The sequence below is a fragment of the Panthera tigris genome, chromosome B1, assembly GCF_018350195.1.
Source record: "Panthera tigris isolate Pti1 chromosome B1, P.tigris_Pti1_mat1.1, whole genome shotgun sequence".
In the NCBI taxonomy this organism is placed as follows: Eukaryota; Metazoa; Chordata; class Mammalia; order Carnivora; family Felidae; genus Panthera; species Panthera tigris.
This window is the reverse complement of record NC_056663.1, coordinates 140,599,460-140,611,821: the sequence shown is the minus strand read 5'-3', so window position 1 is coordinate 140,611,821 and position 12,362 is coordinate 140,599,460. Positions and strand designations below refer to the sequence as shown.

Here is a 12,362-nt window from a genome sequence, read left to right as displayed (position 1 = left end):
GATGCTTTATGTAAAAAACCAAAAATACTGCCAATGACGATGACCAACAGGACCTCACTGGCACTTTTTCAGGCACATTTGCAAACTCAGCAAGACTTGAGAGAGCATGTTTTCGTAAAATCTCAGAAAAGGAGGGCACAACCTTAGATTTCCTTAGATAGTGCTGGGACTTAATATAAAGTTCACTTCCTCGCGGTTTCCGGTGATTGTCCCTTGCCTGACAGCAGGCTCTAAGTCCTGGAGCACATTTCTCTCGGGCCCCTGGAGAAGCTGTATGAGGAACCAACCTATTAATCATTAGGACTGGCTAGGAAAATGCTTCCCGAGGCCTCAAATTTCATAGGTATAAACTTTAGAAAACTTGGGGGTAAGTGGCAGAAATTGAGTTCTTATTTAGATTTTGCAATACCTCACAGATGAGGGTTTTGAAGAAACGTTGTAGGAGCAGGAGAGGGAGACCATACAGAGAATATCTCATCGGGTTCAACCCCATATAGTTGTTGGTTTTGTAGGTGAAAAGTAGTCACTATCAGTTGTTTTGTATATCTCAGCCTAATATTAAAATCTCATGATACCTAATAGAGATTCTGTCCCCAAATGAGCCTGAGAGAACTCTAACTAGGAGCCTTTTAGAATGGCGTCCTGAGAATCGCTAGTAAGCAGGGACACTATCCAGTAATACGTTGGGCACATCTGGCAATCAAGAGCAATGACTCCTTTACATTTTCTACCTCATTCAGTGCTCATGACAGCCCTATGAGATAGTAGGTCATTGTCCTGGATAATTTCCTTTGAAAGTTCCCATATGAAAACTAGGATTTCAAATCTTTACCAGAAGGCCTTCACAAGCACAAACTGGTATTTTAATATGGTCCAAAGCTCCTATAACTTAATGCTTGTCATGAAAAAGTTGGTCATTGATTAATACAATAAAATAAACCCATCCTACAACCCTCTCTAAAACAAACAAAGAAACAAAAACTAGCAGTTTACCCCTGGCTCATTTTAGTTGAAGTCCACCAAGTTCCAAAACCGGTCGGTTATAAAAGTTTACCAGAATCCCACTCTCTGGGAGAATTTCCATAAATTGTTACAAAAACTAGTTTCAAGCTGTCTCCCTTAAACATCCCACTAAGGAAATGGGTCCAAAATGAGCCAGTGCTCAATACCAGTGACTCACAAAAGTCCCTTTCTGCGTTTGTCTCCACCCCGATTCTCTGCCCTGTTTGTGCTCCAGGACACCAACCTTCTGGAACTGCTTCTCCAAAGTTCCCTTGCCCTGTGGCTTCTGGTGGAGACTGGCCAAATGCAGACAGTGTTGTGAGAGGAGTTCAGGTGTGTCTATCTCTCACCCCCTACTCGCCCCTGCCTTGCTGTGGTTCTGGCTGGGTTCCTCCTGAGCCATGGTCCCTCCACCACAGTCCAGTTCTAAAAAGTTCGAATAACACCATCCCTCTCCTGCCCTGCAAGTGTAAAGGTAGTAATGATTTAATCCTGTTCCTAATCCCAGGGACTTCATCATCTCTGTGGATTCTTTTAAGTAACCCTGCCTACACTCTGTAAATAGTCCCTTTTTAAAATTCTTTCATCAAACCCTTTGAGTATGCTGTTTCTCTTCTGCCAGAACTCTTATATAGTCCTTAAATTCAGTGCCGTCTGGCTATAGTTTTCAGATATATATCAAAGACAGTGAAGCACTTGAACTCAAATCATGTCTTCATTTTATTTTATTTTTTTATTTTTTTAACATTTATTTATTTTTGAGACAGAGACAGAGCATGAACGGGGGAGGGTCAGAGAGAGAGGGAGACACAGAATCGGAAGCAGGCCCCAGGCTCTGAGCCATCAGCGCAGAGCACAACACAGGGCTCGAACTCACAGACCGTGAGATCGTGACCTGAGCTGAAGTCGGACGCTTAACCGACTGAGCCACCCAGGCGCCCCCATGTCTTCATTTTAAATTTGCCCATTGCTAGCATCAGTGGCATGCTGATAAATATTTCACAACCAGCATTTGGAGTCAGAAGAGGCCTGATTTGTAGCATTGGCCGGCTTTTCTGGTGTAGATGCCACACCATGGCCAATCAACCTACCACCATAATTTCACTGAACATAGAGTTGGGGAGCGATATTCAGGAACACAATTTCATACAGCATTTCTACTACACAGATATAATAGACATAAGTCACCTCAAAAGCACCAAGAATAGTAACATTTTATATTTTACTATGTAAAAAATTATTTTTACATAATTAGGAAGTTTGGGTGTCTGTGTTTTTAACATAATTTATTCAGTTGTGTTTATTTAATATAATGCTTAATAATGGCTGTGTTCGCTTGAAAATTCCTAAAAATCTAGCAATTCGCTTTTGTTCTTTTTTTAACTCTTTTTTAAATGTTTATTTATTTTTGAGAGAGAGAAAGAGAGAGAGACAGAATATGAGTGGGGGAGGGGCAGAGAGAGAGGGAGACACAGAATCCGAAGCAGGCTCCAGGCTCTGAGCTGTCAGCACAGAGCCCGACGCAGGGCTTGAACTCACAGACTATGAGATCATGACCTGAGCTGAAGTCGGATGCTCAACCGACTGAGCCACCCAAGCACCCTAGCAATTTGCTTTTGCATGTCAAGCCAGCTCAGCACACCATTGTAAGAGCAAACGTATTTAATATCGACAACCACTCAGTCAGCTAAATCCGCTTCTGTTAGGTTTTGCCTCCTATTCTACCATATATTTTAAATACACCTCAAGGGGTGCCTAGGTGGCTTAGTTGGTTAAGCGTCTGACTTCGGCTCAGGTCATGATTTCGGGGTTTGTGACATTCAAGGTCTGCGTCAGGGTCTGTGCTGACAACTCAGAGCCTGGGGCCTGCTTCAGATTCTGGGTCTCCCTCTGTCTCTGCCCCTCCTCTGCTCTCTCTCTCTCTCTCTCTCTCAAAAATAAATAAACATAAAATTTTTAATAAATAAAAATAAATATACCTCAACAACTTTGCTCTAAAATCTTATATTTGACTCACAAATTATTCTATTTAGAGTGGGAAAAGGTGATGTAGGAAAATTAGCTTCTTCTAAAACTATAATGCAGTTCTATGTATTCAGAACAGTGAAAATGTCATCAAATAATCTTTTCCTAGGTTCCTTCTCTGAATAACTATCAACCCGGTTTCTGAGAGCATAATATTTATCATCATTATCATCCAACATTTTTTCCTTCTGAGAAAATTCATCCTGTGAGGAAAAAAAATATTAGCTTTATAATCATGCTGTAGCAGGATTCTAGCCTATAAGTTGGTAACCAGGCAGTTGTTACCGTAAGAAACATTCAGAAAACGGTTAGAGTGTATACTGAGGGGCACATGGGTGGCTTAGTTGACTGAGCTTATGACTTGATTTCAGCTCAGGTTTGTGAATTCCAGCCTTGGGTCAGGCTCTGCACTGACAGAGCAGAGCCTGCTTGGGATTCTCTCTCTCTCTCTCTCTCTCTCTCTCTCTCTCTTTCTCTCTGCCTCTCTCTGCCCCTCCTCGCTCATACCCACATGCATGCACACACACAGTCGTGTGCATTCTCTCCCTCCCTCTACTTCTCTCTCCCTCTCTCTTTCTCTCTCAAAAGTATTTACATAAACATCAAAAAAAAAAATTTAAGTTGCCATCCTGAAACCAAAGAAGTTAAACCCTGAAACAATAAAACTTAGCCCTACATTAACACCACCTGTTACTCATTTCCTTCTGGATGTAAACCCAGCCCTATTGCTTCCTGGTTGTGTGGCACACGGCCCATGCATGGTACAAGCCCTTTGAGCCTGTCTCTGTATTTGCAAAATAGAACTAATCACGCCAAATCTAAATAGGTTAGTAAGCATGAAATAAGACCATGTATGCAAAGGCATTACTCATTGTCTGTCATAAATAATAGGTTCTCCATAAATATCCACCTCCTGCCACTATGCTAATCCCAGAATTTCACAGGATGAGGTGTACCTAATAGTTCATTGTGGCGACCTCTGAACGGGAGTCAGGAATCACAATGCAGGATGGAAGGCTGTATCCTCTGTCTTGGAAGAAAACTCATTATCACTCTGGATTTGTAGATCTGGTGTGCTCCACGTGCACGTCTGTTTCTCTGCTTTTTCCATTACAGCTCCTCTTCCGTTTGAGGCAGGATGTGCTCTTAAACCAGAGGCCCTCAAGCCCTCCGCTGCATCAGAATCACCCAGAGGGATTATTTAGAAAGTAGGTCTGGGATAGGTCTGAGGGAATTTGCACTTACACCAGGTTCCCACGTTCCAGTCCAGAGAACCCCTGCTCTAGTCTCTTCAGCTCACACACATCCTCCAAACCCAAGACCTTCCTGAGCCCCAGCAGCCCCTATATTGGCTAAAGGATACAAAGTATTATCCTACTTGAAAGACTAGGAAAAATAAATTCTGACCTTTTGACTATAAATAACCCAGACCAAAGTTTGCAGGCATCTAAATGACGACTGATTAGTTCTAATCTTTGTCTTCAAGTTAGTATTTCCACTAAAACCTTTCTCAGGATAACAGCAATGGTGGTAAGACAACCTTATGCTAGGATTGAGAAGTACGGGGCACACTAATTTCAAATTAAAAAGGAAGTAAGAATTCTTCCAAATGATCATGTTAAAATCATTCAAACTGCATTGCCAACTTTCCTGACTGCCCCAAACTTTTAGTGTCTCTTCTTCTAGTGCTACAAGTCCTTTCCCCAGAACTTAGCATTATATATAAAAACCATAAAGCATTGTGAATTTCTGACTTCAGCTTCACAGGAGCTTGTCTTGACTTCAGATTATAAACCCATTGATATCTGAACTATGTCTCATTATTTCCTTTTAATCTACCATAGCACTTAACATGGTGTCTTTATAGGTAGTGTGCAGTCAATAAATATTACCAATGAATTTTAATTGAAATAAATCCACACCTCTCTTTCGATCAAAAAGCGACACATTGAGAAAAACAAGATACAAAACTATAAAAATAAACTGCCTTTGTGTAATAAAGGGAAGAAATAAGAACAGGCATTTGTTTTGCTTGATTTTACTTAAACAATGGAAGGATAGACAAGAACCTAAAGAAAGAAAGTGTTTATCTGAAGGGACCATCAGGGACTGAAGGGTCAGGGTGGGTGGGAGAGGGTAAGAGCCAAGACTTTGATGTACATCTTTTTAGAATTAAAAACATTTTTTTAACCATGTAACCATTGTTTTAAAGTTTATTTATTTTTGAGAGAAAGAGAAAGAGCATGCACACATGCAGGGGAGGGGGAGAGAGGGGGACAGAGGATCCGAAGCAGACTCTGCCAGACAGCAGTGAGCCCATGTGGGGCTCGAACTCACAAACCACGAGATCATGACCTGAGTCAAAGTTGGACACTCAACCGACGGAGCCACCCAGGCGTCCCTAAACCTTGTAACCATCTTAAGAAAGGCTTATTAAGAGAGGAAGTTGAACTACTCCTTTTCTCTTTTAAATTTTCTTAGCAACGACCATATTTATTCAATTACTGTTCAGCTCTGATAGGAGGATCTAACTGCACCACTTGGGGGATAGAAACAAACAACATCCAGTGTAGGTCACGCCCACAGGAGTGCTATATTTGTTTTGTACAGCTGCTATGATGTCTTACTACAAATTTAGTGGCTTAAAATAACACAAGTTTATTTTCTTACAGTTCTGGAGATCGGAAGTCCAAAATGGGTCTCACTAGGCTAAAATCAAAGTGTTGGCAAGCTGCATCCCATGTAGAGGCTCCTAGGGAGAATCCACTTTCTTGCCTCACCAGCTTCCAGAGGCCACCTGCATTCCTTGGATCATCACCCCCTTCCATCTTCAAAGCCAGCAATGACCAAGTTGAGCCTTTCTAACTGAGCCATCTCTCTGCTCAGACTCTGCTTCCCTCTTCCCCATATAAGGACCCTTGTGATTACATTTGGCCCACCTAGACATTCCAGGATAATCTGTTTATATTCAGGTCAACTGATTAGCAACCTTAATTCTATCTGCAACCATAATTCTCCCTTACCATGTAACATAACATATTTTAAAGTTTCCAGGGATTATTTGGGTCCATTATTTTGCCTACCATATATGTCCATCATAATTTGGTACAGAATTTTGAACCATAAAAGTCAGAATACCCAAACCATCTGTCCCTCTCCTGTTGCTGCATGTCAACCAATATTTTTCACAGGGGCTCTTTTGTTGAATAACTTACTTCCAGAAATGGAAGGGACCCTTAAAGGGCATTTAATCTATATTTCTTTCCCTGTCTACTGAGCTAACAAGGGGTCATGAATAATGGTAGTTTCTGTTGCTAGAGAATGTGACTATAACTGTAGAGCTTTTGAACATAAAAGAAGAATAGTTTTACCTAGATTACCTGCTAGTCCTTTCTCCTCCCCCTCATTCCCAAGGGAGATCCTGGGGTCAACTTGTTGGCATTATGTGTAGATTTATCATTGTAGTGATTAAGATAAGCTTTGGAGCATGTTGACTGTGTTTGAATTGTAAGTACATGATTTACAGGCTATGTGACCTTGGCCCAGGATTTTACACTGCACAGTTTATGGAACTCTTACAAATAATACATAATATGACCTACCTCATTTGGTTGGGGTGAAAGTTAAATAAAATAATGTGCACAACACATTTAGAACAGTGCCTGGCATATAACTGGTGCTTTAAAAAAGTTAGCTAAATTGTGGATTATTTTGTCGTTCCAAATACCAAAATAATATTTGATGGTTTATTGGTTGAGCTCGTTTTTCTAGGAAAGTCTTATTTCTTTGCCTAACACTCTCCTGGGATCTTGAGACCCTCCATATTTCTACCTGTCCCCAGGAACTGAATATTGGATGTAGGAGCTTCTCTAGTTGTCCTTGTTCCATTTGACAAAGCTTGGCCGTGTTGGAAGCTCCCAACCTCTCCTCAACACCTCTCTGTACTCTGCTAAAATGGGCTAGGTTACTGTTCAGAATTATCCCCTGCCCACCCCATCCATCCCACCCAATAGAATTGGCCATCTTATTTGTCCAATAGGTTGTTAGAAGTCATGATACAAGCAAGGGCTTCAGAAGTGTCTGTGCAGTCGAGTGTGTCCTCTTGTACTCTGACATGGCCGAAAGACCTTCCTCCAGGAAGTTGTTCCCCTGCCCTAGCCTGGACCCAGAATGAACACAGGGAGCAGAGCCATCTCAGCCGTCCTGCAGTTCTGAGAAAATAAATGACTTCTTTTAAGCCCCTGAATTTCAGGATGGTTGGTTATATAGCATTATGGTGGTAGTAGCTGCTACATTTGCCCACCCACTTATAATTTTTCACAATGTCCCATTTAAAAACTAATCTTTGAAGTAATCTAGTCTGTAACGCTATTCACACCTTCTCCCAGGAACCTCCTGCTCCTTGTACCCAACATTCTAGTGTTTTCTCTCTTTCCTTTCTTCATTTCATTTTCAAATGATAATGTCATCAACCCAAACACCTGTGAACAAGAAGCTATGTACAATAATGTTCACCAAAGAATTATTCATGGTAGAAAAATATTGAAACAATGTAATGTCCATCCTCAGAAGAATGATGAATCAACCATGATAAAGTCATAAAATGAAATACCATACAGCAGTTAAAATGAATGCCTAGCTACTAGAGTAGCTAGCCTTGAACGAAAGAGCCAGTGGAAGTATATACATCACCATATCATTTATTTAAGTTGAAAAGCCTGCTATATAGTGTTCTATAATACTTACAGCTATATCAACATTTTGAAACAAGTATAACAACATGCAAAAAAATAATAACAGTTTATTGTTGGGTTATCTCTGGAGAAAGAGGGAGGCAAATGGATCGGAAGGAGCACAAAAGGAACATCAATTGTATCCACTTATCTTTTAAAATATCTCAAAAACATTCTCAATGAATACAACATAACGTTTAAGCTTTGATAAATCTGGGTGATGAGTACACAGGTAGTCAATATTATTATAATATAATTTATTCTTGTTGGTATCTTTAAAATATTTCACAATTAAAATTTTTATATAGTAATTTTTTAAGTTTATTTTCAGAGAGAGAGAGAGAGAGAGAGAGAGAGAGAGAGAGAGAACGAGTGGGGGAGGGGCAGAGAGAGAGAAAATCCCAAGCAGAATCTGCATTGTCAGCGCAGAGCTCGACATGAGCTCAAACTCACGAACCATGAGATCATGACCCAAGCTGAAATCAAGAGTGAGCTCCTTAACTGACTAAGCCACCTGGATGCCCCTATATAGTAACTTTTTCAGAGGAAACTATGGGAGTTGTTGTAAGCTGCTTGCTACGGTCTGAATGTTGGTTTCCTCTCAAAATTAGTACGTCAAAATCCAACCTCCCAAAGCAATGGAATTAGGAGGTGGGACCTTTGGGGTGATTAGGTCATGAGGGCAGAGCTGTCATTCATGGGATTTGTGCCCTATATTTGTGCCCCAGAGAGCTCTCTTGCCCTTTTGGCCATGTGAGGCACAACAAGAAGACAACTGTCTACAAACTAGGAAGGGGGCCCTCACCGGACATGAAACCTGCCAGAGCCTTGGTCTTGGACTTCCCAGCCTCCAGAACTGTGAGAAATAAGTATCTTTGTTTTTATAAGCCACACAGTATATGGTAGCCTGTTATAGCAGCCCGAACAGACTAAGATACTGCTCTTCTTGACTGTTCCTACCTCAGGCTGTTCCCGGCCCTCTTGGTCATTGTCTAATGTTTCCTCTTGAACAAATCCCAGAATTGGCTCCACCCTAGCGTGGCACCTGCTTCTCCCTGGGAAAGGGTGCCTGTTCCACCCTGACCTCCATCCTTGGCTTTTGCCCTCAGGCCTTTGCTGTAAAGTCCTGCTCTTTCAGGGGCGTTTCACTAAAGGCAAAGAGACTAAAGACTGTGAAATCCCACTGGGAAGAGCCAAAACCGCCACACTGCCCTCATTCCACCTCTCATTAACTTCATTTGAAGTCCAAATGGCAGAGGATCTAGAGTCTCCCTGTAGGATTTTAATTTTCTCTTCTCTCTTTTGATTCACAGTTTATGGAACCTGCATAACTGCCTTTTTAGAGGATGAGTTGGATCCCTAGACCAGTCTCCCTCGAACACGTTCAGTGCTTCCCCACTACTAAGTTGGGCCCAAACACTCGTGTGTCATTCAAGATTCAGCCCTGCCCAGAGGAAAGGTACATAAGCACTGAGGCCAGCGCTGAGTCCCAGTTATGACACTTTTTACTCCAGTGGCTCTGGATAAATCACTTGGCCTTTCTAAGCTTCAGTTGCCTCTGTTGCAAATTGTGATAAAAATAGCACCTCCTAGAGTTGCCTTGAAATAAAAGAGGAGTTGCGATCAGGCACTTAGTCCAATGCCTGATACCCAATCAACCGGTAGCTTCTAGTGTTCTGTACTACATTCTTCAACACCCAACTCACGATTCCCTCAATTCAACCAGGGCCTTCATTTTTAGCCTCCTTTGTTTGTTTTGTTGTTCCTAATGCCTAGAATGCCCTTCTACCTTCCTATCTCCCAAGTCTGTGGTTCTAATCCTCATACTAGAGAGCCAATAAGCTTAGCAGAGGGATAATACAATTCCCTGGGTTCAAAAATGAAGTTCTGTCGTTTCCTCCCTGTGTGACTTGCTTAAATCACTTAATCTCTCTGTCTAGGTTTCCTCATTTATAAAATGGGGGACAGTAACAGTACAGGTATCCCCTGATTTTCCAAAGTTCCTGTGAGGCCACTTCGCTTTCACCAAATACCGACATCCTTAGTACCTGTTTTTCCTAACTGAAAGAAGAAAGGAAAAAAGGCAAAACCAAAAACAGTCTTCAGCATTTGTTTTGCAGCAGCCCTAATACAGGGAGGGGACACACCCAAGCCAGAGCGCCCCCCCGCCAAGCTCCTTCCCCCAGAATTACACTGAGCATCTCATCAGCAAGTCTCTGTAGCTTCGAACTATATCTATGAGCACATGAGCTTCCTCTCCATTATTTTGTGCATCTGTTGGCAAGATGTGTCTAAGATACCAGAAAGGCTTACGAGAGGTTATTGGGGGAGGTGGGGGGGGGGGGGGATGGGGGCGGGGCAGAATCTGGGAGCGCTCAAAAGCTTTTCCATATAAATTAATGGTGATGGCTTCTTCACTTCCTGCCATTTTGGCTTAGGGAGGGTTTCGCAGGAACACTACTTCCAAATACCTGGGAAACCGGTATCTACCCTATAGGGCCGTTGAAAGATTGGTATTAGGGCATCCTCCTAAAGAATTTAGAACAGTGCCCGGCCAAAGTCCATGCTAGAGAAATGTTATGGGCTGGCACTGGTGTGGAGTGTTCGCCCTCCGTTCCAGGCCTAAGCTTCTTGGGAGCAGGGACAATGTAATCTTTGAATCCACGCGCCTCGAACGAAATAAGCACTGCAATCAATCTGCAGAGTTTAACGCAAGAGAAGGGGACGTGGAAACCGAGGAAACGGGTCTCGGTGCGAGGGTGTTGGGAGACGAGGGCGGGAAAACGTGGCCACCCCGGAAAGCGGAGAGCTGCGGCGCCACCGTGCAGAGGTGGAGCCCCGGCGGCCGCGGGGCGCGGCTTTTCCCAGGGCCTCCGGCGGCGGTCAGGTGGGGCCCGGAGGCCGGGGGAGGGGCGGGAGGAAGGGGTGCGGTCGCGGTCGCAGACCCAGCGGACGCGGAGCACCGGCGGCCGGGCGCACTCCCTCTCGCGGTTCTGCCGCACCCCGGGTCCCCGCGGCCCCGCTTCAGGTAAGTTCAGCCTCCCCGCGCGTCGCGCGCGGCTGCTCGGCAGCTGGGAGAGGTGGGCGCGGGGGCAGATTCCCCGCGAGCGCAGCCCACGCCGCATACCAGCGGGCCGCGGGGGTGCGGGGCCTGAGAGGCTTCAGGGAAGAGAGTCCACGACTCCCATTTCAAATTGGAGGAAACTGAGGCCCAGAGGAGCAACCATGGGGTGTCCCGGGGAGTCACCCAGCTGTGGTGAGGGCGGCCCCCGCAAAGCGACCCCCAGCTGGCCCTGCGCCCTCGACCCTTCAGGTTCCATCACAGCTAGCAGCTTACGGATCCAGCTGGCCATCTCGGCCTCCCAAGTCCCGAACGTGTTGGGGACAGAAAAAGAGCAGGGAGTCACAAATGCCCTGTGGGTCCCTGGGGGCTCAGGAGGGGCTGGCTCGAGCTCCATTCTGAGGACTTGGAACCCCACCCATCCCTGTGAGCAGTTTCTCCTCTTTAAGTTAAGCCATTTATCCTACTACACTTAATTATTTTTAGGTGGTAGAAGAAAAGTACATTTAGCTATTAAGTATTGGGAATCGGAGGAATTTGCTTTTCCTTGAAAAGACTCACCTTTTTCTTTGATTGCAACAGAGTCCATTTCACGGCTCGTGAATCATCCTGCTGGCATTTAACTCGGCAGGTGGGGAATCTGACTCCTAGATTGCAAATGACCGTATATAGGAAACTGTGGTTTGTGCAAGGTCCCAGGGGCTCTGGGTCTCTGATGGCTCCTCTGGCTGCTGATAAGGAGTTACATACACAGCCAGACTTAAATTCTTTCCCAGGATTTGTGTTCTACACAAGTCTACCATCAGGGAGAGCTACATTTACAACTTGTTTTATCAACATCGTAAAAACTGTAACTCATTATAATGTTATTCTGCAAAGATATTACCATTGGCTTCATGAAGGCAGAAAATTTCAGACTGATGAGAAAGGGAATTTAAAGATGTAAAGAAAACCAGAATCTTGTTCTCAGAGCTATGGTGGTTGTGTAGAGCAATCTGTTGAGAAATAGGAATTGGGGATGAAGTAGAGGAAATGAGGGAGGTACTCTAATCCCTTTCTGAAAAGCATCATTAAAGTTCTGTTGTTAGGTCACATGGCCTCCAGTATGGAGTGATTTCTTAAAACTTCAATCAGTAATAATTGTTAATAATTTACAATTCCCAGATTGTACTGGATCAACACATATTGAACATCAGCTTTGACAGTGTTTGGGATAGGCACTTGGGGAAGGCAGAAGCATGGAAGTTAACTTCATACCTTTGGAGTGTCACTGTCTAGATTCAGAAGGGGAACACTCACTTGCTGTGTGGCTGGACCATTGTTGTACCTTCTCTGTGCCCCAGCTTCTTTAAATGCAAAGTGGATAGTATTAATGACACATAGCTCCTTAGATTATTGAGGTTTATATTAAATCATTCATTCATTCATTCAATAAGTGCTTTTTGGGGGTGCCTGGGTGGCTCAGTCGGTTAAGTGTCCAACTTCAGTTCAGGTCATTATCTCGTGGTTCGTGGGTTTGAGCCCCACATCAGGCTCTGTGC

General features: G+C 43.7%; 1 protein-coding gene across 1 annotated transcript in view; it reads left to right on the top strand.

Moving 5' to 3' along the window:
• The first annotated feature begins 10,658 nt into the window (after positions 1 to 10,658).
• The window catches only part of ANXA3 (annexin A3), a 52,998-nt gene continuing 51,294 nt past the window's right edge, over positions 10,659 to 12,362 (top strand). The window contains exon 1 of the mRNA XM_042984323.1: positions 10,659 to 10,788. The gene's annotated coding sequence lies outside the window, so the exon portion shown is untranslated. The remainder of the gene's footprint in view (positions 10,789 to 12,362) is intronic.